Source organism: Protopterus annectens, chromosome 1.part2 (assembly GCF_019279795.1).
Source record: "Protopterus annectens isolate FY-2018-M chromosome 1.part2, PAN1.0, whole genome shotgun sequence".
Classification (NCBI taxonomy): domain Eukaryota; kingdom Metazoa; phylum Chordata; order Ceratodontiformes; family Protopteridae; genus Protopterus; species Protopterus annectens.
Window position 1 is genome coordinate 1,081,882,156 of NC_056727.1, and position 26,050 is coordinate 1,081,908,205.

General features: G+C 43.4%; 1 protein-coding gene across 1 annotated transcript in view; it reads left to right on the plus strand.

The window, feature by feature from the left end:
• LOC122792239 (discoidin, CUB and LCCL domain-containing protein 1-like) overlaps nt 1-26,050 on the plus strand; it is a 1,730,428-nt gene that overhangs the window by 671,849 nt on the left and 1,032,529 nt on the right. The window lies entirely within an intron of this gene.

The following is a 26,050-nucleotide window of genomic DNA, read 5'->3' on the forward strand; positions in this document are numbered from 1 at the left end:
TGCGTATCTTTGCAGAGTCTTTTTCAAAGTGTCAGGAATCTGTCATTCAGGTGAGAGATCTCTTATGCAAGCTGGGATTCCAAAAAAACAGTCAAAAGTCTTTCTTGGCTTCTTCACACAGGATTGTGCTCCTGGGGTATCAACTAGGCACCTTAGTTCAAGGAACTTTTCTTTCACAGGAAAAAAAAACAACTATATGTATACAGTAAACTCTCAGTTAACTGGAACTCAATCAACTAGAACTCTCAAGCAACCAGAAAAAAATCGAAGAAATACAGTACAGTATGAACAATTCAGTTTTTCATGTGTTGCACTTTGTCCCCCCCCCCATCACCACCACAGAAACAAACCTTACGTTTTTAGAATTTTAGAGTTTTAAAGAGAAAGATATAAATAAATTCCCTCTCTCCCCAACTTGAGAGCAAGTCAAACCAAACAAGTCAAATCGTTAAAATGTCAACACTTGCTCCGTATTCACTCAGTTTGCATCAGATTGCACATTTTCTGTCCGATCTGTCACACACAGTCTCATCAGCTTTCATACATCTCTCCGATCTCTCACACATAATTGCTTTTGCTTTCATACATGCATTCACACTCTCTCTCTTCAGTTCATTCATTTCCAATCCACTCAGCGTGCCACTGAAAACCATTCCGCGTGTCACGCTTTCTAGCAGAAATATAAGTTTAAAATATTATTATTCCAGCCAGGCTTTTAGTTATTGTAATTCAATATTAAAATCAAATCAGTATGGTGTTTATAGTATGCTATAGGGTACATTATTTGTCAGGTCTATTTTTAATAGTAACTCTCAAGCAACCAGAAACTTCACTTATCAGGCATCTACCAATCCCCATGGGTGCTGGTTAACTGAGAGTTTACTGTAGATCTATTTCTCAGGTTTTCCAGTCACACTTTTATCACTGCGAGGGAATACCTCAGAATTGTTGGTCTCATGGCATTTATGATTCTCATGTTACCCTCGTAAGAAAGCAAATGAGAAAGATACAATGGTATCCAAAGTCTGTATGGTTCCAGCACCAATAACACTTGTCTTTTCAAGTTCCAGTGCTGGAGTTTGTCAGAAGAGAAATCACTTGGTGAAGACAGCCAACCTCCTTAAACTGAGGGCTTCCCTTTCTCCCTATTTGCAGTCAGTCACCATAAACACCTCAGACTTTGGTTGGGGAGCAGTTTCAGGAGAGATAAAAGTGCATGGTTTGCAGAACACCAAGAACAGGCATAATCACACAAGAACAGGCATAATCCCACAAATGTAAAGTAAATGCTTGCCCTGATTAAGGCACTCAACTCTCTAAATCATTTCTGGTTCCCTGGATCTTTTCATGTTGTTACAGACAATGCCTCAACAAGCAATAGAGAACCAGAACATATCCCCTTTGCAGACAGGCCATGTTAGTTTGTGCTATAGCTTTACAACATAACCTCACCCTGCAGGCATCCTACATCCAGTCAGAGAAAAATTATGTGGCATACAAGCTGAATAGGACAAAGGCAGACCCTCACAAATGTGAACTGGATCGGGGGGGGGGGGCTGCCAACATTTGATACATATGTGGGGAGTTCCTCAGGTAGACCTATTTGCCTCCTCTCTGAACAGTCAGATGGCAAGATTCTGTTCCAGGACTCTATGCAAGAAGACCTGGAAGACATATGCCTTTTCCTTTCCTTGGAGAGGAATATTCATTTATGCTTTTCCACCCTTTTCACTGATATTCAAGGTACTTCTGAAGATTCCGAGGGAATCCCTCGTGGTCATTGTGGTGACTCCATTCTGGTGCAGGCAAGAGTGATTATCCCTTGTTTTGGAAATGGACTGGGACAATCACCACAAGCTTTCTCACAGAATGGATCTACTCACATAAGATCAAAATTGTTTGATACACCCCAACCCAATCAACTTCAACTGACTACCTGGATTACAGGGTCTTACTTCCCTTTAGACACCTGTTTACTGAGGATATGCATCAGGTGCTAATGGAGGCAAGAAAGTGTACTACTATAAAATGATATATTAGCAGATAGAAAAGGTTTTCTAGTTGCTGCCAACACAATCGGCACCCAGGACTGGGCTGTTCTCTGTTTTTGCGATTTTTGTGTGAGGTACTGTCCTATGGCCTTTATTTCTCCTCCATCTGTTTCATTTATTGGGCATTTCAAGTATTGTCATGTAAACAATTTTGAAAGGGTTTTTGCATAAAAGGCCTCCAAGAAAACCTGTGGCCCCGCTAGGGATCTTAATTTTGTGTTAGAGAAGCTATTGCTCTATTTGAACCAGCTAATCTGTCTGACTTCAGGTTCTTAACAAGGAAAACTGTTTTACTGATTACTCCAACCTCTGCCAGAAGAGTATCTCAGTTATAAGCTATTATGATGAGTCAACTTTATCTAATTTTCCAGAGAGACAGGGTTTCTTTGAGAACTGATCTTTGCGTTAACTTTAAGCCAAATTATCCATCTCTCTATTTTCTTTCCTGAGCCTAAAAATAAGAGAGAAAGGATACTCCATACCTTGGATGCTCACAGACAATTCAGGTACTGTCCTGACAGAACCAAATCTTTCAGATTTTCATGTCAGTTGTTCACTTCTTAAGAAGGTAAGAGGAAGGGACAACCTGTGTCAAAACAAGGCTATTTCCAAAGGGTTGTCTCAGCGTATTACCTGTCGTTATACTCACCACATCAAACTTCCGCTGTGGTGCAGCAGTAGCGTTGTTGCCTCACAGCAAGAGGTTCTCCCATTCGATTCTTGGCTTGGGTTGGGAGTGCCTTGTATGTGGAGTCTGCATGTCCTCCCCGTGGTTGAGCAGGCGTTCGAAAGACATGTGTTGAATGGGGTGTGCCTTCGTTGAAGGTTGGGCGTAGGGCTGGCAGCTCGACACCATAAAAAACAACTGCCAATCATTAGCGGACCGGAGTTAGTTCCGCTGTGGCGACCCCTAACCAGGAAAAGCCGAAAGACAAACAACGTAGTCACCACATCAAATCTGTTCCAAGCAGGGAAAGGCCATTGTCTTGGCTTCATCTGTATATTTTTGGAAAGGGATGGATTCTTGAAGTATTGCAGAAGTAGTAACTTGGTCCTCTATACATACATTTACAAGGCTTTGCAAGGACCATTCTCCAAGGGATCTTAGACCCTTCCCCTTCTACCTCCCAAATGTAGTAAGCTAGGGTAATCTGCCCATATAGCTAAGGCTACTGAAGCAGAGATTAATATGATGAACATAGTACAGTTGTGTGTAAGTTTACCCTAACACCCTAACAGTGGGTGTTCAAATGAATCACTGCTGCAGTAGCCATTCCCTCCCTCCATCCCCCTTGTTTTTTGGTGTGTTGTGGGTCTATATTAGAAGCACGAAAACCCTAAACTGCGAACGCTCACGAGCGAAAATGCCGGTGATCGAAGTTGCTATTGTGGGGGGGGGCTGCACCCCCCACACACCCCCTGCTAACTATATATTCTAACTCCGAGGTCGCAATACAGATGTTGTTTATGCCAGTGTGTGAATACTTATTTTATGTTATTCCTAGCATTGACCTTTCAGGGCTCAGCCTCCCCCTGTCTGTTGGCTTGAAAGCTCTGAAGAGCTTGTCTCCCAAACATGTCTTTTTATTCAGCTCAGCTCAAACTGACTGATGTTTGGGCATTTGGAATGTGCCCTGAAGCTTTGGAAGCTGGCCAGCTGTTATATCCTTGGCGTGATATAACACCCCAGGCTAGTGCAGCAGTGATCTATACTGTTATGGTAAGTTTACATACACAAGTGTACTTTCCTTTCTTGTGTGCTCTGATTAGACATCTATTCATCATGGAGGTTAGAAGGTGTAGATGTTATATTAAATGGACATATGGTCAGTTAGTCTGCTGTCACAGCTTAGGATTTGCATATTGGAATTATTTTTGTTTTTTGAAGGGGTGCTTGACAAAAGGCAGCTATAGCCATATCCAGTATATATGTTTCATTTAGTGGGCAACATAAGAAGATGAAACGGGTTATGTCAAACCTATGTGATTTTGTTTTATATTGTTGGGAGGGATGGAGAGAGAGAGAGACAAATGTATAGGTGTGTGTGTCCTATTTAATGGTGTCAAGCTCTGTGTATTGATTATTTGAGATTACTGTCCTTAAATCAGTGAGCAGCTGTTAGTTAAGGTGTCAGGGGTGGGAATAACACTGTATTTTACCTCCAGGGTGAGGATGCAAGGTGAATCTGTCAGTTTACTGTTACTTGTCCAGTTTTAGATTACAGGAGGAAAAATCAAAGGGAATCGTAACAATTAAGATATGTTCAGGATATTGGGGATGAGGATTTAATTTTAGAAGATGGATTACAGGTCATGGGTGTAGAGCATATGGCAAAAAAGAAAAAAACGGAGGTAAAATGTTGGGGTGCCCCTATTTGGAGCCAGGCAGAGTGTGTGGTCCATGAGAGAGTGAGGTAGCCAATGGTGTACTTTATTGTGTGTCGTATGTGATTTGTGAAAAAAAGAGCAGATACCAATGGAGTTGTCAATGTGTAAAGGGCATCTATTTTAAAGGAGTCCAGATATTGCAGCCAGACATATGGTATACAAGTGGTAAATCTAAAAGCACTCTTTTGAATGAAGGAAGCCTAACAAATACATTTGTTACACAGAGGTACTATTGCTGTATAAGTAATTCTGGGAGGGCAGGCAGGTGGTCTGCTGGGTGTTTAGTAGTTTGCCTTGCTCTGAGTGATGTTTTGGATGCAGTGTGCTCCTATACTGTTCTTGCTACTGTAATTGTACATTGCAATAGTCTGCATTTGCTCAAACAGTAAAAAATGAGACCTCCAGGAAATGATGTCTTCAGAGAAAAAAAAATTTTCTGTGTGTGCGTGTGTGCGTGTGTGTGTGTGTGTGTGTGTGTGTGTGTGTGTGTGTGTGTGTGTGTGTGTAACTTTATCCTTGCATGTATCAGCCATGGTAATTTGACCAATGTTGTAACCAAAACAAGTTGATACTATTCACTTGTATGTGACTGTATGGGATAGTTTGAGTGACTACAAGTATAGATTAATGGGTAAGATAAGTTTTGTACAACATGAATCTTACATTTGAGGTGGTTAATTCCTATAAACTCTTACATATTGTGCAATTCTGAGCAAGTCACTTGGACTCAGAAACGTAGATCATTTCACATGGAGCAATGTTCCTGAGTCACTTGAAATCAGTTTTGTAGGTATTTTTGTGTAGGTATGTAAAGTTAAACTGATATTAAAATTTCCGTGAGCGAGACATGAAGTGGTCAGTGAAAAGTTTCAAAGACATAGTGGTCTTGCTTCAAAACAAAAAAAAATAGTCCTCACCTACCACCTGTGTATGTGCTGACATTTCATCTAAAAGAAAGGGATAGGTGCTGACCTTTCACCCACAGGCGATCTCGGTTCAAGATCAAGGTGAGCTCTGGGCCCCAGCAAAAATTTCATAAGCCTGACTCCCATGCTTGGCTCTGTTTGACTTTTCATGATGCCCTTCTGTTCCATGTTGCAGTATTCTGCGTATGGATTTACTCTTCTTGTCACGCATATTTATGGCCAGTATACAAAAGTTTTCAGTTCCTCTGAGGTGCGTGTGACGTGTGATGTGGCCAAGGGAATGTGGGCCATAAAAGTGATGTCAGCATGCACCAGTCCTCAGAACCTTTCAGCCGCCAGTTGTATGCCAGGTGTTACCGCTACTGCTGACATTGGATTCTACTAAAATCAGATAAGTACCTCATTGTGGACCTTTTCAGTCCTTCTTTAAACTTGTATTGCCTGTTAATGTCATCCAGAAAGTTGAAGTGTCAGTGCGGCCGCCAGATCCCCCACAAGGATGCCCACAATAAGTGCCTCTTCTGTTTGGGTCTGTCACACAACCACAAGGCCTGCCCTATTTGCCAGGCGTTTGTACCAAAGTCCCTTCGCAGCCACTTACATGCATTAAACCTTTATCTAGAAAACCAACGCCTTAAGCAGATCACTTTAGGGATTGAGGGCTCTTCCGATGTTCTTTCGGAACCATCAAAAAAGAAGGCTAAGACCCTACGGCCTTCATCAACTGCTGAGACTCTTCCATCCAGTCCTCAGCCTGTGGCCGACTCCAGCCTGGTAGCAGGATTTGGATCTGCCATATTGGATAGAGTGAGTACCTACAAGGATGCAGCACAATCTCTCGGAGAGAGCACGTCCGCTAAGGCTATACCACCATCAACTTCCAGCGCCAGGGGGATCCAGCATTTTCCAAAGGACCGTCTGATCTCTCCGATCCTTTAAAGTCTCCAGACCCAGGCCTCAACAGACGCCAGCTAGGCCCCTTAAAAGAAAGGAAAAGACTAAGCATATCTCAGCTTCTCCTGGAAGCATGCCTGATTGGCAAGCTTTTAGTCAAAGCCTTTTTAGTGCTTTCATGTCCTTGAGGCTTACCTCCACTGTTGGTGCTCCCACATCCTCTCCACTCCTGAGCCCTAGGCCTCAAACCTTAGACCACACCACTAGGGAAGGGGAGAATTCCTCAGAGAAGGAATCACTATCTTATACTTCACATATTTCATCTCCTTTGAGGTATGGCTCCCCAGAAGAAGATTCTGTGGACCCTGACTCCCCAGCTGAAGACTTAACTTTTAGAGAAACTATCTCCAAGATAAAGGAACACTTCAAATTGGAATCCTCAGAAATGACAGAGGTCCAAAAATGATATTATGACGTTATCCAGATGGAAACCCCAAGCCCATCTGCTGTTCCATCCATCCTTCCTGCCTTTTTAGATGCCTTCTACTCAGCATCTCTTAACCCAGACTCCCAATCCCCTGCACCATGCAGACCCGACACACTTTACAAGGTGCCTAACACCACTAAGCACATGCTTAAGTGTTCACCTGCTGACCCAGCCACTATATCTATATCTGCGGACAAGGCCTCTAAGCTACTGCCTACTTCCACCATCTTCCCTGCTGACAAAGACAGCAAGATGATGGAATGTCTGGGTAAAAATATCTGTACCTCTGCTACCTTGTCCTTCAGAGCTACAAACTGTCAAATCGTATGGCCAAGTATGCCTTATCCCTTCTGAAATTTCCCTCCAAACACCTGGCAGATATTCCAGACTGCCCTGCCAAAGCACTACTGTCCTCCTTCCTGGCCCTCTCTTCCCAGGTCACCAGACATTCTATAAAGTGCAATTATTGTGCTGCTGAATCCTCATCCAGGTCAGCAGCATCAGCTTTTGCCTTACGTAGATACTCCTGGCTTCACCTACAACCACTGCCTGATGACTTCAGGCAAAGCTTATGGATGCTCCCCTGGACAGTACTGCATTATTTGGCTTTAAGGTAGCTGACATTTTCAAGTCCCTTCAGCAAAAAGTAAACTAAATGCAGGACCTGAAACATTTGCTGGTTTCTCCCATACCCAAGTTCCAAATTAGCTATCCTGCTAAAACCCAGTTTATCCGGAAGCACTCTCATCCTGCTGCTCCTTCAAGGCTTAGAAAGCCTACAAGAAAACAAACTCGTACAGCTAGAGCACCTTCCTCCTCTAGGCAGAGAACACCCTTTCCAGACAGGGCAGGTAGCATCTGACTACCTGCTACTCTTACCACTGCCACCCCCTTCTTCTCTACCACTGTCAGCTCGACTCTCTCATTGCCTCCCTGTGTGGACCAAGCTCACCTCAGACAAATGGGTCCTGTTCATACTACAGAACGGTTACTTCATATCTTGGATCTCTCCTTCAAAAAGGAGAGGCATCCCACAACCACCTTCTCAACAGTTGCACCTCATGCAATCAGTCCTCCAGAATCTTCAGCTCAGGGCACCATCAAAACCATCTCCCCAGCTGCAAAGGGAAGAGGATTCTATTCCAGGATCTTCCTGGTCCCCAGGAAAGACAGACCCTGGAGACCTATATTAGACCTCTTCCACCTCAACCCTTTCTTAAAGGTCCCTACCTTCAGAATGCTGACCCTCCTCAACATCCCAATAAAACCTACCCACAGGAAATACCTGAGGTTCTTGGTGGGTACTTTGCACTTACAGTTCTCTGCCTTGCCTTTTGGACTCTCCACTGCACCCAGAGTCTTCACAAAATGCTTGGCCCCAGTAATTGCCTTTTGCAGAACAAAGGGAGTACAAATATTCCCTTACCTGGATGACATGACAAAACATGCTGGAGGGATAGGTTCCTGACCCAGAGACTCCCCAGACTCTGGAATAGACGCCCATACATGTCAAGCAGAGTGCCTCTTTGGCCCTCTTCAAAAGGAACCTTGATGATTGGATGGGAGAAAGGAAATTCAGCCCAGGGATCACGTCAGTCGCCCTGCTAGACAGGGGTCCAGGAAGTAAATAGTGTGGGAAGAAATAGCCAGGGAATTGTTATGGCTAGGCTTGTATAGGCCCTAGGGCTGATAGCCTAGTACCAACCTGTGAACCTGTGTTGATCCAGGCTGCCAGCCAAGAGACCCTCCAGCCACACATCCACATGGCAGTGGCCCTTCTACAGTCCCTGGGATTTCTACTAAGTTTTCCAAAATCCCAGCTACAGCCAACCCAAGACATTGTCTTCATCAGGTGCAGAGTATGCTCAGACCTCATGGTAGCATACCTACCACCCCCAAAGTGAGCTCCTGGACAGAATATCTTCTTGTAGTCCTTCAGTCCACAGAGTTGACAGCAAGGCAGTACCTCAGACTGTTGGGCTACATGGCAGCCACCATCCCCATCCTACCCCTAGCAAGACTGCATATGAGAAAGTTACAATGGTATCTTCGGTCAGTCTGGACACAGCACTCCCACCCTCTGGAGCATAGGGTGCCTCTTCTCCCTTGCCTGAAAAAAGAAATGCAGTGGTGGTTGGAACAGGTGAACCACAATCCAGGTCTCCCCCTCCAACCACGTTAGCCCACACAGGTCATGCACACAGATGCCTTAGACTTGGGCTGGGGAGCAACTCTGGGCAATCAAAACATGCAGGGCCTATGGCCAAAACCTCACAAACTGGAACACATCAATGCTTGCGAGATGAGGGCAATTCTTCTAGCCCTCCAGGCCTTTCAACCTTTCCTCCAACAGGGGCCTTTGAAGATATACACAGATGACACCACTGTGCTGTGGTATCTCAACAAACAGGGAGGAACCAGGTCTTACCTGCTGTGCAGACTAGGCCTTCTGGTATGTGAATTTGTCACCTCACAGGGAATCGCCCTACAGGTGGTTTACATTCCCTCTCTCCACAATGCCCAGGGAGATTACTTGAGCAGGACCATCACAAACAACCATGAATGGATGCTTAGCAGAGATGTCTTCTTGAATCTGGTCCATAGGTGGGGTACACCTCATATAGACCTGTTTGCCTCCTCCATCAACAGGCAACTTCCTGGTTTCTGCACCAGGACATCAGAACCCCAGGCACTGGCAATGGATGCCTTCTCAATCTCTCGGAAGGGGAAATATCTATATACCCCCCCTTCCCACTCATTCAGAAAGTCCTACTAAAAATACAGCAGGACATCCAAAAATCTTGTTAGTGACCCCCTACTGGCCAGATAGCACTGGTTCCCCTTACTTCTGCAATTGTCCAAGGGCAATCACCACAAGTTACTCCCCACAGTGGACCTTCTCACACAACACAAGGGATCACTAATTCACCCACAGTGGCAACTTCTAAACCTCACCCTGTGACTGATAGGATTCTTGATCCCCTTTCAACACCTTTACAACAAGGACGTGCTCACTGTCTTGCAGGAGGCCAGGAAACCAAATACAAGAAAATCCTACCTTTCTAAGTGGAAAATATTCACTTCTTGGTGTCACAAAAGGCAACTTAACCCACTTTCTGGCAAACCACCTGTAGTCCTGTCGTACCTGTGTGAGTTACTGCAGAGTGACTTGGCTTACTCTTCCATCAAAGCTCATCTGTCTGCAATTTCAACATGCCTTCCTCTGGACCCCCCTTTAGCATCTAGGCTTTCTTCTAAACTTTTCCTTAAGGGAGTACTCCACCTCAGATCTCCCAGGAAACCGTGCCCTCCTCCTTGGGATCTTAACTATGTGCTTGAAAAGCTTACGCTCCCTCCTTTTGAGCCAGCAGACAAAGCCTCCTTAAAACATTGCACATGGAAAACTGTACTGCTACTAGCCCTGACCTCAGCTAGAAGAGTATCAGAACTGCAAGCCCTTATGGCTGTTCCCCCCTTTCTACTTTTTCACAAGGATAGGGTTACCCTTAGAACTAACCCATCCTTCATGCCCAAGGTGGTGAATGACCTGTCCCTTAACCAGGCCATACACTTACCTGTTTTTTTCACCAACCCACAGGGGGACAGTGAGAGGGTACTGCACTCCCTAGATGTGCATAGACAGATCAGGTTTTACCTGCATAAAACAAAGACCATCAGACAGACAGACCAACTCATTGTATCCTTTCACCCTAGAGCACTGGGGAAAGCCATATCCAAGCAGACCATAACTACTTGGATCTCCAAGGCCATCACTTTCTGTTACCAATTCCATGGGAAATCCCTGCAAGGGGCAGTTAAAGCACATTCCAGCAGAGCCAGGGCTTCCTCAGGAGCTTTCTTTAAAGGCCTGGATACCTCCACTGTCCTAGAGGCAGCTACTTGGTGTTCTGTTCACACCTTTACCAAACACTACAAACTTGATCACATTTCTAGATCCAGGACAGGTTTTGCCAGAGCTATCCTTCATGGATTCCTGGAATCTGACTCTAGACCCCCCCCCCCAATCACAGTGAGCTTTAGCACTCCCCATATGCAGAATACTTCAACATGGGAATAGAAGGACATAGAAAAGTTGTGGAAAATTTTACCATAACCATAGATGTCCTTCTCTTCCATGTTGCAGTATTCCTTCCCACCGACCTTTCCTCCTGTTAAGCTACCTTTCCCTGTGTGGGTGGCACTGGACTGGCATTGCCCTTATTAGGACTGGCTCTGACTGGGGCTTTCAGGTCTGAGGCCTGGTGCGTGCAGACATCACTTTTATGGCCCACGTTCCCTCAGCCACGTCAGACGTCACACTCACCTCAGAGGGACTGAAAACTTTTGTATACTGGCCGTACATACGTAAGACAAGAATAAACCCATATGGAGAATACTGCAACATGGAAGAGAAGGACATCTATGGTTATGGTAAGATTTTACACAACTTTTCTTTCTTGCAATTAATGAAAGTGGCAGTACAGTGTGGTATATAAAAGAAACAACTTGTATTTATTTTTCCTTTCTTGTGCTGTACCGTTGTTGCTGTGCTGTGGTATGCAGCTTTTTCCCCAATTATCCTTAATTTCCTGCATGCTGTTTTACATGAGTGTTTACATGAAGTACCCAAGTACATTTTATTAAAAAAAAATGGCAATTTACTCCGTCGTAGATTTGTTTTTGTACATAAAACCAGTGTTTGATTGTTGTAGTCTGTACTTTACTGTATTTACACCTTGACCTGATGTGAGTTATCAGGAACAGAATTATTCCATACACCTGTTTTGCTCTGTCATTGATCATTTATCAGCACCATTTAAACGTTTGTACAGACTGGAAAGTGAGTTATGTGTTTTATTCAGTTGAACATAAATTTAGTTAAGCAAGTGACTCACTTGATTTAACTTATTTATCAAGGACATATGCAGAAAAGATAATGTACTTTATTTTTATGTGCTGTAAAGTTATCACAATGTGTTGACCCTTATGTGACTTAAATTTAGTTTAGCAAAAACTAAAAATAAATTTAAGAGGAAATGGATGATGGCATAGGTTTTCTATGCAGTCCAAGAGGGCATCTAAGGCTTTCGTCTAGAAATTGCAAATGTTTTTCTGAGGAGATCTGGTACTTTTCCTTGTCTCATTGGACAACGGGGTTTATGAACCCTAGAGGCAAGTACCATCTGCTTATAGGCATTGCATCCCACAAGCTTTTTCTGCCTGGTCACTTTGGAAGTAACAGGCAAAATGAATATCTGATGTGGCCTTAAAGATGGGAACCTTGTGAAACTTGTAACTGATCTCCTCTCTCTTTGCCATCAGTTGCTCAATGGGATGTAGAGGTGACAATGTCCATTGCCAGATAGCTTTCAGGGGAGGCCCTTAAACTTCAAGGGCTCATGACCACAGTCTATATTTGATATATTCTTAATATGCAGTAGTTATAACCAGTATTTGTACAACTAAGGAGACCAAAAACAGTTAAAAGGTTTTATACAAAGAAAGAGTCTTAGTGTAATCACAACATCATGTAAGAGTAGTTCTGCACACCTTTTACCAGCATACATATTTCTGTAAAGCATTCCTAATGAAGATGATTCAAAGCATTAAGCTTACAAACTGTTACCCTGTGCATTACAGGTCACATTTTGTAGTAGTGTTTTAAGGATTTTCTTCAGAGATATGCATTCTGTCAGGTATGAGAACAGACAGTGTGTGTGTGTATGTGTGTGTCTGTTTTTGAGGGAGGTGTAGTTCAAAACCTGACAGATGGTTACTGCTGCTGTAGCATTTGTGGATGCATGTTGTGGAGATGGTGGGATTTGAACTACATTATAGACAGCAAAAAATAAAGTTAAAAATAAACCCAGCAACTTACCTTTTCTGCAGTTGATAGAAGGCCTGCTACTAATCCTCTGCTTGCTTCTACTACACACAGACCAGACCTGTTCAGCCCTTTTAAATTGCCCTGAAAAGGACAGTTTTTCATATCTTTTAGAAATTGCCCTTACAAGGGCAGTTAAAATACAGCTGCTTTGCTGGTCCCACGGTCGTTCCAGCAAAACCTGCATCCTCCATCCATCCTCACAGCATACCTCTCAACATCTTAGCATGAAAAATCTGGACAAAGCCAAAAATAATAGGGGTACAAAAGCTTAAAAACAGGGACACTTTTTTAAATATTGCTCATATAAACTTACAAACTTGCTTTCAGACTTTGCTTTAGCATACATTTTTCTGAAGGGTATAAAGTCTGAAACTTAAGTGTATGTGTCTGCTATTATTTAGTGACTTCAATACTCATTACTGTATAAGAAAACCACAAATTTTATGAAGAACAAACCAAAAATATAAAGCAAAAATCTGGATATTCTTAAAAATCTGGGCAGTTCAGATATGTGCCTAACATCGACAATCAAAAGAACTGACCACATATTACGGTAAACCCAGTCAGGAAGCTAGAACTTGCTTCTTGATTGCTACAGCCAATCAGGTCCCTTGCTTCACTGAAGCGGACCTGATGGAGAGCAGCTGACTAGTAAAGCAAGGGACGTGATTGGCTGCAGCCATCAAGGAAGCAAGTTCTTTCAGGGAAAAAATAAAATGCGGACTTGCGCAATGGCGCTGCCAAATGAACGAGGTGCCAAGCAAGGAGTGGAAGCGATGTTGAATCCCGTGGCTGCTTCATATGGGGGCCCTCGTATGTGGGGAGATAATAGGGGGCTCCCTGCGGCTGTGGGTTTGGCGGGTGCCTAACACCGGCTATGTAGTTTTTAGCCCTTATATTTTGCGTACAAGTAGCCCAAAGGCAAACACAACAAGGATACATTAGACGTTTACATGCTGTTCCTTTTCATGAGGGACAAGGGTGCTAAACCAGGGGTGATTTTGTGGTTACCCCTCTAGTCATCCAAACTGTGTTTGAAAAGAGTAAGAAAAATATTTTGCCTTATGTGGAGAGAAAGGTAGTAGCAGAGAAGCGACATTCTCTGTGACACATTATTTTCCTTCAAATTTACACTCCTGAGGGTTTTGAACCTGGTACCTTGTACACTGACATTCTATCACGCACTGCACTTACAAGCTAAACCACAGAAGCAGCCAAATTATCACTTTTCATTGTATAGTTCATGATAATACATTTTGTAAACAGTACCCTTTTCCTTCATCTCAACATTTTACTGAATAACTGTGTCAGAGTGTAGACTTTGATTATGCAAACTTTCATTGTAGTTTGTACTTTTGCTCTGAAAGCTATGAAATATTATCAAACCATGCAGTCAAGTTACTTAATTGCAGAGATTTTCAGGGTTCAAGTAATGAGTGCAGTGCATTACTGCTACTGAAAATATTCTGCAATTTGACTTCAAGACTTTCCTTTTTTTATTACTGAACATAATGTGTAAAAACAGAATATTTCTCCTGAATACTGTTTAGGTTGATTGTTTCTGCAGGAAGTAGTTCTGTTTTGCTTAAGATATCACAAGCTGAAACAACCAAAATTATACAGATGCCTAAAGGCAAAAAAAAAGAAAAAAAATACAAAAAGCAGACTGAACAGGAAACAAGGAGCAAAGGACTGATTTTTAAAATTTTTAATTGTTTGCTACCCTGCGTGTATTAGTCTCCAACAGTTTGATAATTTAGTGTGCACAGATGGAGTGAATTCATTTCATTCACTGCCCGTTATAAATTTCTCCTGTTTCTTTACAAAATGAGTAAAAAGTATGTAGGGGTTATTCTCCAGAAATCAGATAGGTGATATTCATACTACATGGCTTTAAAGGGGAGCCAGGTAGCATAACTTTGTGACAAGGAGAGCTAATGAGATGCTTCGTGGGTGCACTGGAAAAAGATATTTGGCAAAAGCAGATGAAGTGATGCATTTCTTTATAAATTGCTGGCATGGTTTCCACAGAATCACGTACAGTATCTGTAAACATGTGGATGTCACATTTTTAGAACTATGTGTGGAGAGGCAAGTACTGTAGGAAATGCCAACTAGAGTGATGCACATCAAAGTCTATAGGAAGAAAATGAATGCCTCTTCTTAGTATGCACTCTTCACAAAGATGAATGTAGCAGGAGAGCTCTTGCATTAACCCTGAACCTTTCATTATGGTATGCATTTCTGTGTTGTCATCAGCACAAGAGCTTAGATCAAATCAAGGCGTTTCACAGGAGTACATTAAGGATACACTGTTCTGTTTTAAAAGGTATGTAATTGGAGGGTGGGAGACAGAGACTAAAAAAGTGTAACATAGTATTTAGGAAAGGGTTAGAAGAGACTAAGCTTTTCATGTAGCTGAAAGGAATCATTGGAACCTAAGAAGTTATATTTCAAAGAGAATGAGTGAGAGAAGGAGGTGGGGGAGGGGACATTTATGTGGGAGCTGGAAGATGTAGTCTAAATTAACAAGCTGTGTGCATCAGAGGAGATATGAGAAAATATTCCTTCACAGAAAAGGTAGTTAGCAGATGAGTAGAATAGCCTTTCTTATGAGGTTCAGATAGAAGGGTCAAAACAGTAACTAAATCCAAGAATGCACAAGATATCTTTCTTACAAAGACAGGAAGTTGGGGGGCGTAAAATAAGCTATTTCATTAATAGTACACTTTGTCTCCAATAAACATGGATGGACTATGGATATCTCTAGTGATCCTTGTCTGCTATTACCATTTACATTTCTATGTACCTGCTGTCTGTGGAAGGAAAGCAGTATTCACAATAAGTAAGCAGATAAGCACTGTCTGTGAATAGTGAAAAGGGCAATAGAAGAGCTAGGAAGAACTCCAGATAAAAAAAGTATAGTACTGAAACTGAAATTGATTAGGATGCAATAGTAAACAAAACACTGTTAGCTTTTAAGAAACTATAGAATAACTAAATGGAATCAATGGAGAAGAGTTGGAAAGAAGAATACAACTATATTACAGCATATGAAATACTCTGTGATTAGGTAGCAGGATTATTGCTTTAATAAAACAGCTATTCTTATTTTAAACTGCACTCACAAGTTACAAAAACACTGACATGATACTAATCACTGTATCAGCTCCTTTAGTAATGTCAGCTTTTCAATAGTTCTGTATTTCTTCTTCTTGCATCTTTAAAACATCTTGTACAGTTTCAGGCAACATGTCACATTGTGAATAGAATTGCCAGTGATCCCTCAGTTATGGGGAAAAAAATCTCCAAGGAGAAACAAGAAACACATTGAATGTGCTACATTAAATACGTACAAGTCCTTTTCGTCGTATATCTCAAATTATTGTATATATTGTTCATTATACACATTTATTCACTTTCACAAAATGTGACTACTGTAATTATCGTAACCTTATTGTTTTCTAACACTACTGTATTAGTGTGTCATTATTATGTACTAATTATTTATTATACCATGATCCCCCCAAAACGTGCACGCTGATTGGCCAGCGTGCCCGTTGTAAATCGAGTTATACTAATGGAAAAAGGTCCGTCGCCGGACTTTTTCCATTAGTATAACTTCGTTTTAACACTGCCTATGTTAAATGGGTTTAACATGGAGACAGCTTTAAAATAAGCTCCGTTGCTTATTTTAAAGTTGTCTCGCTATGTTAAACCCATTTAACATAACGAGGGAGTGTTTAAAGCAACGGAGAAAGCAAGATCTCCGTTGCTTTTTAGTGTCTCGCTATGTTAAAAGATTTTAACATAGCGAGACAGTTTTAAAATAAGCAACGGAGATGTCCGTTGCTTATTTTAAAACTGTCTCGCTATGTTAAACTCATTTAACATAGGGAGACACTAAAAGCAACGGAGATCTTGCTTTCTCCAGCTTTTGCTACAACTCTGATGTACCGCGAGGCGCCGCAGTACATCAGAACTGCCGCGGATGCCAGACATCTGCGGAAGGGCAGTAAACAGGCATTATACTATGCCATTATTTAAGAAAAGTAACAGTTTCTTTTCTTAAATAATGTCATTATAATAGCAATAACCACGCCTGGGTGTGGGTAATGCTAAATTACCACGGTTGGCTTTGTTTGGTCCGGGCTTCGCCCTCGGGACCAAACCACGCCAACCGTGGGTAAATTTAGCATTACCCACACCCAGGCGTGGGTTATTGCTATATTATACCTCTTTTGTATATTCTTCCAAGCTGAGACTGACACTGGTCAGAATTGATCAGCTCCCTGGTAAACAGATTTAATCAATCAGACAATCAATAAATAAGCAAATAATTAATAAAAAAAATACATTTCTTTTAGCCTTGAAATTACCAGTGACACAATTTCAAGACTGTATAGCTGAACAGAAGGATTAATTATTCTTACCCCTGAGTTAGTGGTAACTCTGAGTGAAGAATGATGACTATGGGGTGTAGGTTACAAGGTCTTTGGTATAGGAAGAGCATTCAAATAAAACATGTTTTGAAAGGTTGATCTGATGTTGTCGATTTTCATTATTCCTCAATAATTGGGTTTGGATCCAACCATCGGATCCGACTCAGACGCTTTTTATTGCTCAAGGCTAGTGGAGCTCTCGAGCTCCTCCCTTACCCACAATGCCCTATTCCTGTAACATACCTCAGATCTCGTTTGCTGCCTTTGCATATGGACGTGGTTGCTGTGAGTTCTCAAGCATGAGTTAATTAAGTGAATTAAATACTTAATTTCTTATATTTTTCTGTCCTTGCCTTGTGCAAATTGCTTTCTATTTATCCTCCCTTATCCTACACTACTTTAGTGTATTATAAGTTACCATCATTGGTATTTTCCTTTCCCCTTCCAGTTACCATAGTTGATCATTTCTTCTCTCCTTTCTTTCTTTCCTGATTTATGTTTTCTTCTTTACTCTGTGTAGTGGATATCTCATTAAGATGGCTGAAAAGCCTTCAGGATTTAGAAAGTGTAAGCAGTGTGGGCAGAAGATTCCACTTTCTGATGTGCATTATTTGTGTGTCTATTGTTTGGGCCCTGCCGATTTAAAAGTTGACTGTGAGATCTGCAAAGCATTTAATCCCTGTGTTTGGTAGACTCCAAAAATAAGCTTATTCTGAAAAATCTTCTCCCTATGACTGTCTAAAAATTACCGTCTGGGGATCAACCCTCCAAGCCTGACAAAAAAGAGCACAGAAAAAGGATATCTGGATCCTCCACTCTGTTCCCTGATGTGAACATGGAGCCTGCTCACAAAGTTTCAAAAATGTCAAATCCAAAGAGTAAATCTTCAGATCCATCTGCGTCAGATGACCGATCTGCTTCATCAGATTCAGTAGCCTCAAATACGGAACATTAACCGCAAACTAGGTATGCGTCCTCTTTGGATCCGGTCCCTTTTCAAGTGCCATCACCTTTTTTGGAGAGACGCCGACATTCCAGGTCCCTTTCCGTATCCTCACCCTCTCATTCTTCCAGGAGCCGACATGGATAGGATGATGAGGAAGTTTCTTTCAGCACAGATTCAGATGTGAGTTCGCCCAGCTCCTATCTTTTTTGGGTATGGAGACCTTTACTAGTACTACACTGCCCATCTCAGTTCCTTCTCTGATCTGATCTGTGGTTTTTGCCCCCTTGGATCTGAGTCTTCTGGAGACATCTGTGTCAGATCTGAAGCTTGTTATATATTCAGCTCTGATGCATGCTGTGAGTGCACCAGCTCAGAATGTGTCGGAGCAGGATGGCTCTCAGAGCCAAAGCTTCATTGTCAGATATGAGGTGTTGGAGTTGACTCTGAAGTTGTTGGAGCTGTCACTGCCCCTCAGAGCTTTAGCATTGGACAGCTCAGCCTCAACCTCTGCCTCTGATGGACTGTTTTCAGGTCAGAGGAAGCCAGTGGTCCAGAAGCATGTCTTCTGTGCTCCGTCTGCCTTATTCTCCCCAGAATCCTCTGCTTTTGAGGTGGTAGAGCAAGAGAGTGTTCTCTGCTTCAGTAGGATAGACTATTCCACCCCCCTCAGATCTTTCCTCTGGATCCCATATATCTTTGTGCCTTGAGCCTCATCACTCTACTCCACAGGAACAGCCAACCCAAAGTCTCCAGGTTACCTAGCAGGGCATACTCAATTCTTTTGTTACTTCTCCAGAACATCCCAGCGAAAAAGTCCAAGAAGAGGCACTTAGAATCTCCTCAAGAGTTAGTTACTAAAGATACTGATTCTGATGAAGGGGTGGGTCACCAAGATCACCACCTGATGACATATTCTTTGGGGACATCCTGGAAATCCTCAAACAGATGAGTGGTTGGTCTAACGATAATCCTTCCCAAAAGGAAACGTATACCTGGAAGTCTTTGGGTCTGGTTCATTTACCTCCTGGGTGACTCTGCCTGCCAACAAGCTCATTCATTTGATCTCAGGTGGATGTGGAAGGAACATGACTCTGTTGAGCCAATCCCTAGGAGACCAGGCGGGATCCTAATACAGCCGAAAGGAAGAGAGTCTTGGACCAAGGGAGTACCAGTAGATGCCATGGTCGCAGTGGCAGCCATGAAGAAAGAACTTGTGGAACAGAGTTCATCTGTCCGTCCCCCCAACAGAGAGTCCAGGGTGTTGGACAGATGGAGGAAGTGTGTATATACTTCAGCGACCTTTGCACTCGGGTTGCTGAATTATTTGGTATGCTTCACGAGACTGCAAAGAGATTTGATTAAAAAACTCTCCAAAGCCCTCTCTGGGACCAGTACTTCTGAGGCTCTATTGCCTCACAGTTAGCTACCCTGCAGTCAATCATGAATTCATCCATGAGGCTTATTTCACATGCAGCTGAAAGTACCTCATGGGGGGGTGGGTTTAGGCATTTCCATTAGGAGAAATGCCTGGATGAGCTTGTGTGATTTTGCAGAGTCCTTCAAGTCATCCTTCATTAATGCACCCCTTGATGGAACTTTTTTTGTTTGGCCCTAAGGTGAAGGACACACTCTCCATGTGTGAGCAAGATGGTAAGACCCTATCTGCAGTGGGCATATGTTTTCTGATCCCTCAAAGATCCTTCTCTAGGAATCAGCAAGGTGGTCAAAAAATGTGGTTCAGAAAGTCTCTAGGTCCTTTCCAAGATCTATGTGAAGGTAGTTTCTCCAGGGGCAGAGGGGGGAACTCTAATGGAAGACGCTGCCCGTTTGGCAGAAGAGGCCCACAAAACCAAGGGTCTAGAGATTCCTTCTCTGATAGACCCTATCAACGCTCCTGAAAAGAGGCCCAATTGCCCATCTCTGGAAGCAGTCGGGGGTCATTTATCCATGCATCAGAGAGCCTGGCTAGACATTACAGAAAATACATGGGCGCAGAGGATTATTTCCAGACATTATACATTTCCCTTTTCCCTACCCCCGCCTTCAACATTAAACAAAATTCCCAATGTTCCACCCAGTCAGAGGAAAGCAGCAGCTCTAGAAATAAAAATGCTGCTGGAAAAAAAAAGTCATCCAGGAAGTCTCCCCAGACCAGACAGAATCCAGAATTTACTCAAGATTCTTTTTAGTGCCAAAGAAAATAGGGGACTGGAGACCAATTTTGGATCACAGTAATCTGAACAAATCATTTCAGTATACATAAATGTTCTTCGTGTTTCACTGTTGCAGTCATCACATTTGGGTTATTTGCCTGCAGGTAGCCCTCATCCGGCCTGAATACCAGAGTCTTCGGATTTCTGCGTCGGATGCTGTCGCTTCTTCCTTGACATCAGGTCGTCAGGAGTATAAAACACGAAGCTGACGCCATTACATCAGTCTTTCTTGCCGTGTGGTGCCCGAAGCAGAAGCAGTTCGCAAGTGCCGGTTGGCCGACTCCTGAAATTTTCGTTTTCAAGTTTCAGACCCGAAGTCTTCAAAAAAGATAAGTACCCCGTTGGGGATCCTTTTTCTCGCTCTAACCGATGTCAAGTAAAAGTTAACAATTGTCTTATCTGTGGAAAGCAAATTACCTCATAGAGATTTTCATTCTTACTGCATCCCCTGTTTAGGCCCAGACCATGACGTCCCTCGCTGTCTGTTTTGTGCCTTGTTCAACGCCCAAACTATTCCATCATTGGGCCATTTTTGCAGCCAGTTACTTTCGTGCTCGATCTGTATACTCCGAAATGGCTTTGTTAAGCCATCCGACTACCGATCTTCCTAAAAACATAGGCATAAAGACAGAGACAGACCGCATAGGTCCAAAACTGCCGACAACACTTCCATTAAGCTAGTCGCCAGTCCGCCGGTACTCAGTGAGGTGCTTTCACAGTCCCTGATACCCGCTACTTCAGATTCGCAGGCCGCTACTGAGACCCATTCGGAGTCCAGTATGCAGCGAGATGCTTTCTCGACTATGGAACCTACAGATGTCTCTACCTTGGATGGGTCCGGAGCCGCTGTGCAGGCACCAGCTTCTGAGGGTGTATTCAGGCCTACAGACATTCATATTAAACCGACGCCATTGTTTTTATCTAGGCCAAAAACCTCACACTACGCCTAGAAAACCGACAACCAAACCACAGGCTCAGGCCCATATGCCTCAAAAACAAATGCTTAGAATGGCTGAAGACCTTATTACCTTAATTAGGGAAAGCCAGCCTTCCCCCTCTAAGAGACCTAGAACTGATTTTCTGTCTGATTCTTCTGATCAGGAATCTGATATTTCTGCTCCTTCTGATTACCAGGATTTGCCCTTATCTACTTATGAGGATTCTGATGCAGAGGATTCCATTCCCTCTGCTTCCTCTCCAGAAGATTTTCCTTTCGGTGAAACCTTGCATACACTTAGGGAGCATTTCCGCTGGGAAAGCCAGGATTACTCTGAGTCCAAAAAGAGACTTAGGGAATTCTTACTCCTACCTCAACACAGTCCTTTAGCTATCCCTCCTGTTCCGTAATTGTAGATGATGCTTTCTTGGAATCTAGCCTTACCCAGACACATTACCTCCAGCTCCCAGAAAACCTGACAGGTACTACAGAGTACCTGTCTCTCACCAGTTCCTCTTCAAGAATCCTTCTGCGAATCCAGAGATCATTTCCCAAGGACCAAAAGGCATTAAGGCTACTGCTGCCAAAAATCCTACCCCTTCTGATAGAGATTCTAGAGCCTTGGGCAGATGGGGTAAGAAGGTGTACACTTCTGCTACTTTGGCTATTAGGGCTTTAAATTGCCAGTTTCATATGTTAAAGTATCAGCAGCATATTATGGGACTACTTAGACAGAAAATGATGTTGATTCCTGACTGTGCTGAACACAAAGAATTGCAAGATTTAATGCATTCTGCAGAACAAGTTGGTAAACATACTTTGCATTATGGTTTTGACACTTTAGAAGCATCTTGTAGGGCTGCTGTCACTGGGTCTGTACTTAGAAGGCATGCTTGGCTTAGGGAACAAAACTTGCCAGATCATGTTAAACCTAAATTACTGGATGCTCCCTTAAACCAAGACCACCTTTTTGGCAACAAAGCAGAAGTCCTCAAAAGGATGGAGGGAAAAGCTAAATCTATGCAAAATGTTAAAGATTTCCTACAAGTACAGCCTTCCAGATTCAGTAGGCATTGACCTTCAAAGAACTGGTCCTTTCCAGGCCTTCTCAGTCCAAACCCAGGAACAACAGACCACCTAGGCTATAGTCTCAGACTACGCACAGATCTAACCAGTGGGGGGGCTCCCACTTCCAATGCAGGGAGTAGTAAGCCACCCCCTATGGAAAAATGGCACAATGACTTAATCTTTAACCCTTCCAAGCCCTGTTCAACTACCTGCTCCCTTAGGAGGAAAGCTTGCCCTGCATGCAAAAAACTGGGAACTCGTTACCCAGGACAAATGGGTTTTGAACATAGTTTCCCAAGGATACAGATTCTACTTCCACACACACTACCAACCCCAAATGGTTGGCCAGACCTACCCCCAAATCAGTGGGCAGAGGCCCAACAGCAGGTTAACTCTCTTCTCAGTATCAGGGCTATTCACCCTTTCCCAGCAGAACAAAGGGGACAAGGTTTTTATTCAAGACTTTTTCTGGTACCCAGAAAAGACAACTCCTGGCATCCTATCCTAGACCTCTCTATTCTCAACACCTTTCTGGCGGTTCCAAAATTCAAAATGCTAACTCTTCAACAGCTTCTTCCTATGCTAGCCAAGGATGCCTGGCTGGCAACTCTAGACTTAAAGGAAGCTTACCTGCACATCCCAATAAGAGGATCCTGCAGACAATGCCTACGTTTCAGGGCGGGCTCCATGCAGTTTCAGTTCTCTGCACTTCCCTTTGGCTTATCTACTGCACCCATGGTGTTCACAAAGTGTCTAGCTCCAGCCATTGCATTTTGCAGGCAGAGAAATATTCAAATTTACTTATACTTGGACTATTGTCTGATTCAGGCAGAAAGCCAGGACTTGCTATTACAACACCTGGTATTCGAAAAGAAACTTCTAACCTCACTGGGGTACACCATCATCGAAAAGAAATCTCACCTAGTACCCTGCCAACAGATTGTATTCCTGGGAGCAAGCTTGAACACAACTTCCCAGATGGCATTCCTCACTCTGGAGAAACAGGTTTATTTGACAACCTACTTCAAACTATTGGCCACAAAACCCCAGCTATCTGCAAGGAAAGTACTGCAAGCTCTGGGGTTCATGGCCTCTTGCATTCTACTAGTTCCATATGCAAGACTGCATATGAGGAAACTCCAATGGTATCTAAAAAGACTATGGTGTCAACATTCTCAGGACCTAGAAACAATGATTTCTATCATTCCTTGCTACCACAATAAGGGACTCCCTCTCACTCTACCCCCTGCCGCCCAAACCCCAACAACAGATGCATCAGACTATGCATGGGGGCTCACATGGCAGGGCAGTGCATTCAGGTCAAATGGAACCCGAGACAGATGCACCTGCATATCAATCAAAAAGAAATGTTAGCTGTACAGAATGCTCTGACAGCCTTCAAAGACCATATTCTTCCAGGACAACTATTGGTAAAGACAGACAACACCAGAGTTATGTGGTACATAAACAAGCAGGGGGAACCCACTCGTACCCCCTCTGCAGACTAGCCATGGCTCTCTGGCACATAGCCTTGAGCTACCAAGTACACCTACAAGCACAATTCCTGCCAGGCAAACTAAATTCACTGGCAGACGACTTAAGCAGAAATCTCATGGACCCACACAAATGGAAACTAAAACCCAAAATATTCAACCTCTTGAGAAACAAATGGGGGATGCCAGAGACCTGTTTGTCTCCCCTCAGAACTGCCAATTGAACAAATTCTGCACAAGAACTCCCCACAGTCAAGCTTGGAAAGTGGATGCCCTGTCCTTTACCTGGGAAAGCCTCTCGGTTTATGCCTTTCCTCCTCTGCCTCTCCTCTTGAAGGTTCTACTAAAGATCAAATAGGACAAGCCAAGGACAATACTGATTGCACCAGACTGGCCACGCCAGCACTGGTACCCTCTATTGTGCAGTATGACACTGCTATTACCATGGCACCTGCCTCAGACCCCTTCCCTGCTGTCCCAGCAGGCGGGCCAGATTCTGCACCTTTAGCTTCAAACTCTGAACCTTGCAGCCTGGCTAATTCCTTAAGCTCTCCTCTAGCATCCCTCAGTAAGCAGGTACTGGATGTCATTCTGGAGGCAAGGAGGCCTAGTACTAGAAAATCCTATGCTGAAAAGTGGAAAAGATACTGTTCCTGGAGCCAGACTTAGAGGATGGCACAACGGTGCCCAGCTTACTTCATATTCTACAGTACTTAACAGAAATGCTCCCCAAGGGCCTATCCTTTTCGTCAATTAAAATTCTTGCCGCTGCCATTTCCAGCATATTATAATACTGAGCCCACCCCTCTTCTCTCACCCCTTGCTAAAGCAATTCCTTAGAGGGGCCAAAAATGTAAGACCTCCCAGGAGACCTCCCACTCCAGCTTGGGACCTTAACTTTGTATTGGAAAAGCTCACTCTTCCCCCTTTGAGCCAGCTGCTATAGCAGAGTTGAAATTCCTTTCTTGGAAAACAGCCTTCCTTCTAGCCATCACTTCAGCAAGAAGAGTGTCCGAATTACAGGCCCTCATGGCAGTGGAACCCTTCATTATCTTCCATGCGGACAGGGTTTCCCTCAGGACTAATCCTTCCTTTATGCCCAAGGTGGTGTCTATTGTGGCCCTAAATCAGTCCATTCATTTGCTACTTTTTTCCCTAATCCACAAAACAAAGGGGAACGAATACTGCACTTTCTGGACGTGCACAGACAACTTAGATTCTATTTGGACAGGACTAAGCCTATCAGAAAATCTGAACAGCTGCTGGTTAGCTTTGCTGCAGGAGCAGAGGGGCAGGCCATTTCAAAGCAAACCATTTCCAAATGGATAGCCCATTGCATTCATTTCTGCTATAAGCACCATGGAAAACCTACCCCACAGGGGATAAGATCACATTCCACCAGGGCTGCATCTACCTCTGTAACATTTCTCAGAGGAGTCCCTACCAGGGACATCCTAGAAGCTGCTATCTGGAGCTCTGTACATACCTTCACCAAGCATTACCACATGCCTCTCTTTTCTAAATCCAGAGCTGGATTTGCCACTGCAGTCTTGCAGGGCTTAATAGCTGGCCCTAATGCTCTTTAACTTCCTCCTCCCTTCCTTAGCTTTGGGAATCAACCCAAATGTGATGACTGCAACAGTGAAACAAGAAGAACATAGTACAGTTGTGTACACTTACCATAAATGTAGATGTTGAAGTGTATTCACTGTTGCAGTACTGGGTACCCTCCCTCCAGCCCCCTGACTTCTCTTGGCTGTACATTTCCTTCTTGTTTGGTATATTTATTTTTTCTTGTGTATTTGATGTTTGATGGGGGTTTACCATACCATTTAATTGCTTCCTATTGTGGGGGCACCTGACATCTAGGGCTTGAAAAACTGATGTAATGGCGTCGGCTGCATGTTTTATACCCTGATGACCTGACATCAAGGAAGAAGCGACAGCATCTGACGCAGAAATCCAAAGACTCTGGTATTCAGGCCGGCTGAGGGCTACCTGCAGGCAGATAACCCAAATGTGATGACTGCAACAGTGAATACACTCAAACATCTACATTTATGGTAAGTGTACACAACTGTGCTTTCTGGATGGTCACTCCTCAGTCTATTTTGCCTTTCCTACACAGGGATGACTGGATGTGCTCAACTGATCTTCAGGATGCGTACTATCACATAAAAATGAAAGGACAATCCAGGAGATACCTACACTTCCGGCTGGGAGACATTTATTGCCAATTCAGAGCACTGCCTTTTGGCCTCACCACAGCCTCCAGTGTGTTCACCAAATGCATGGCAGTAGTAACAGCTCACTTGAGA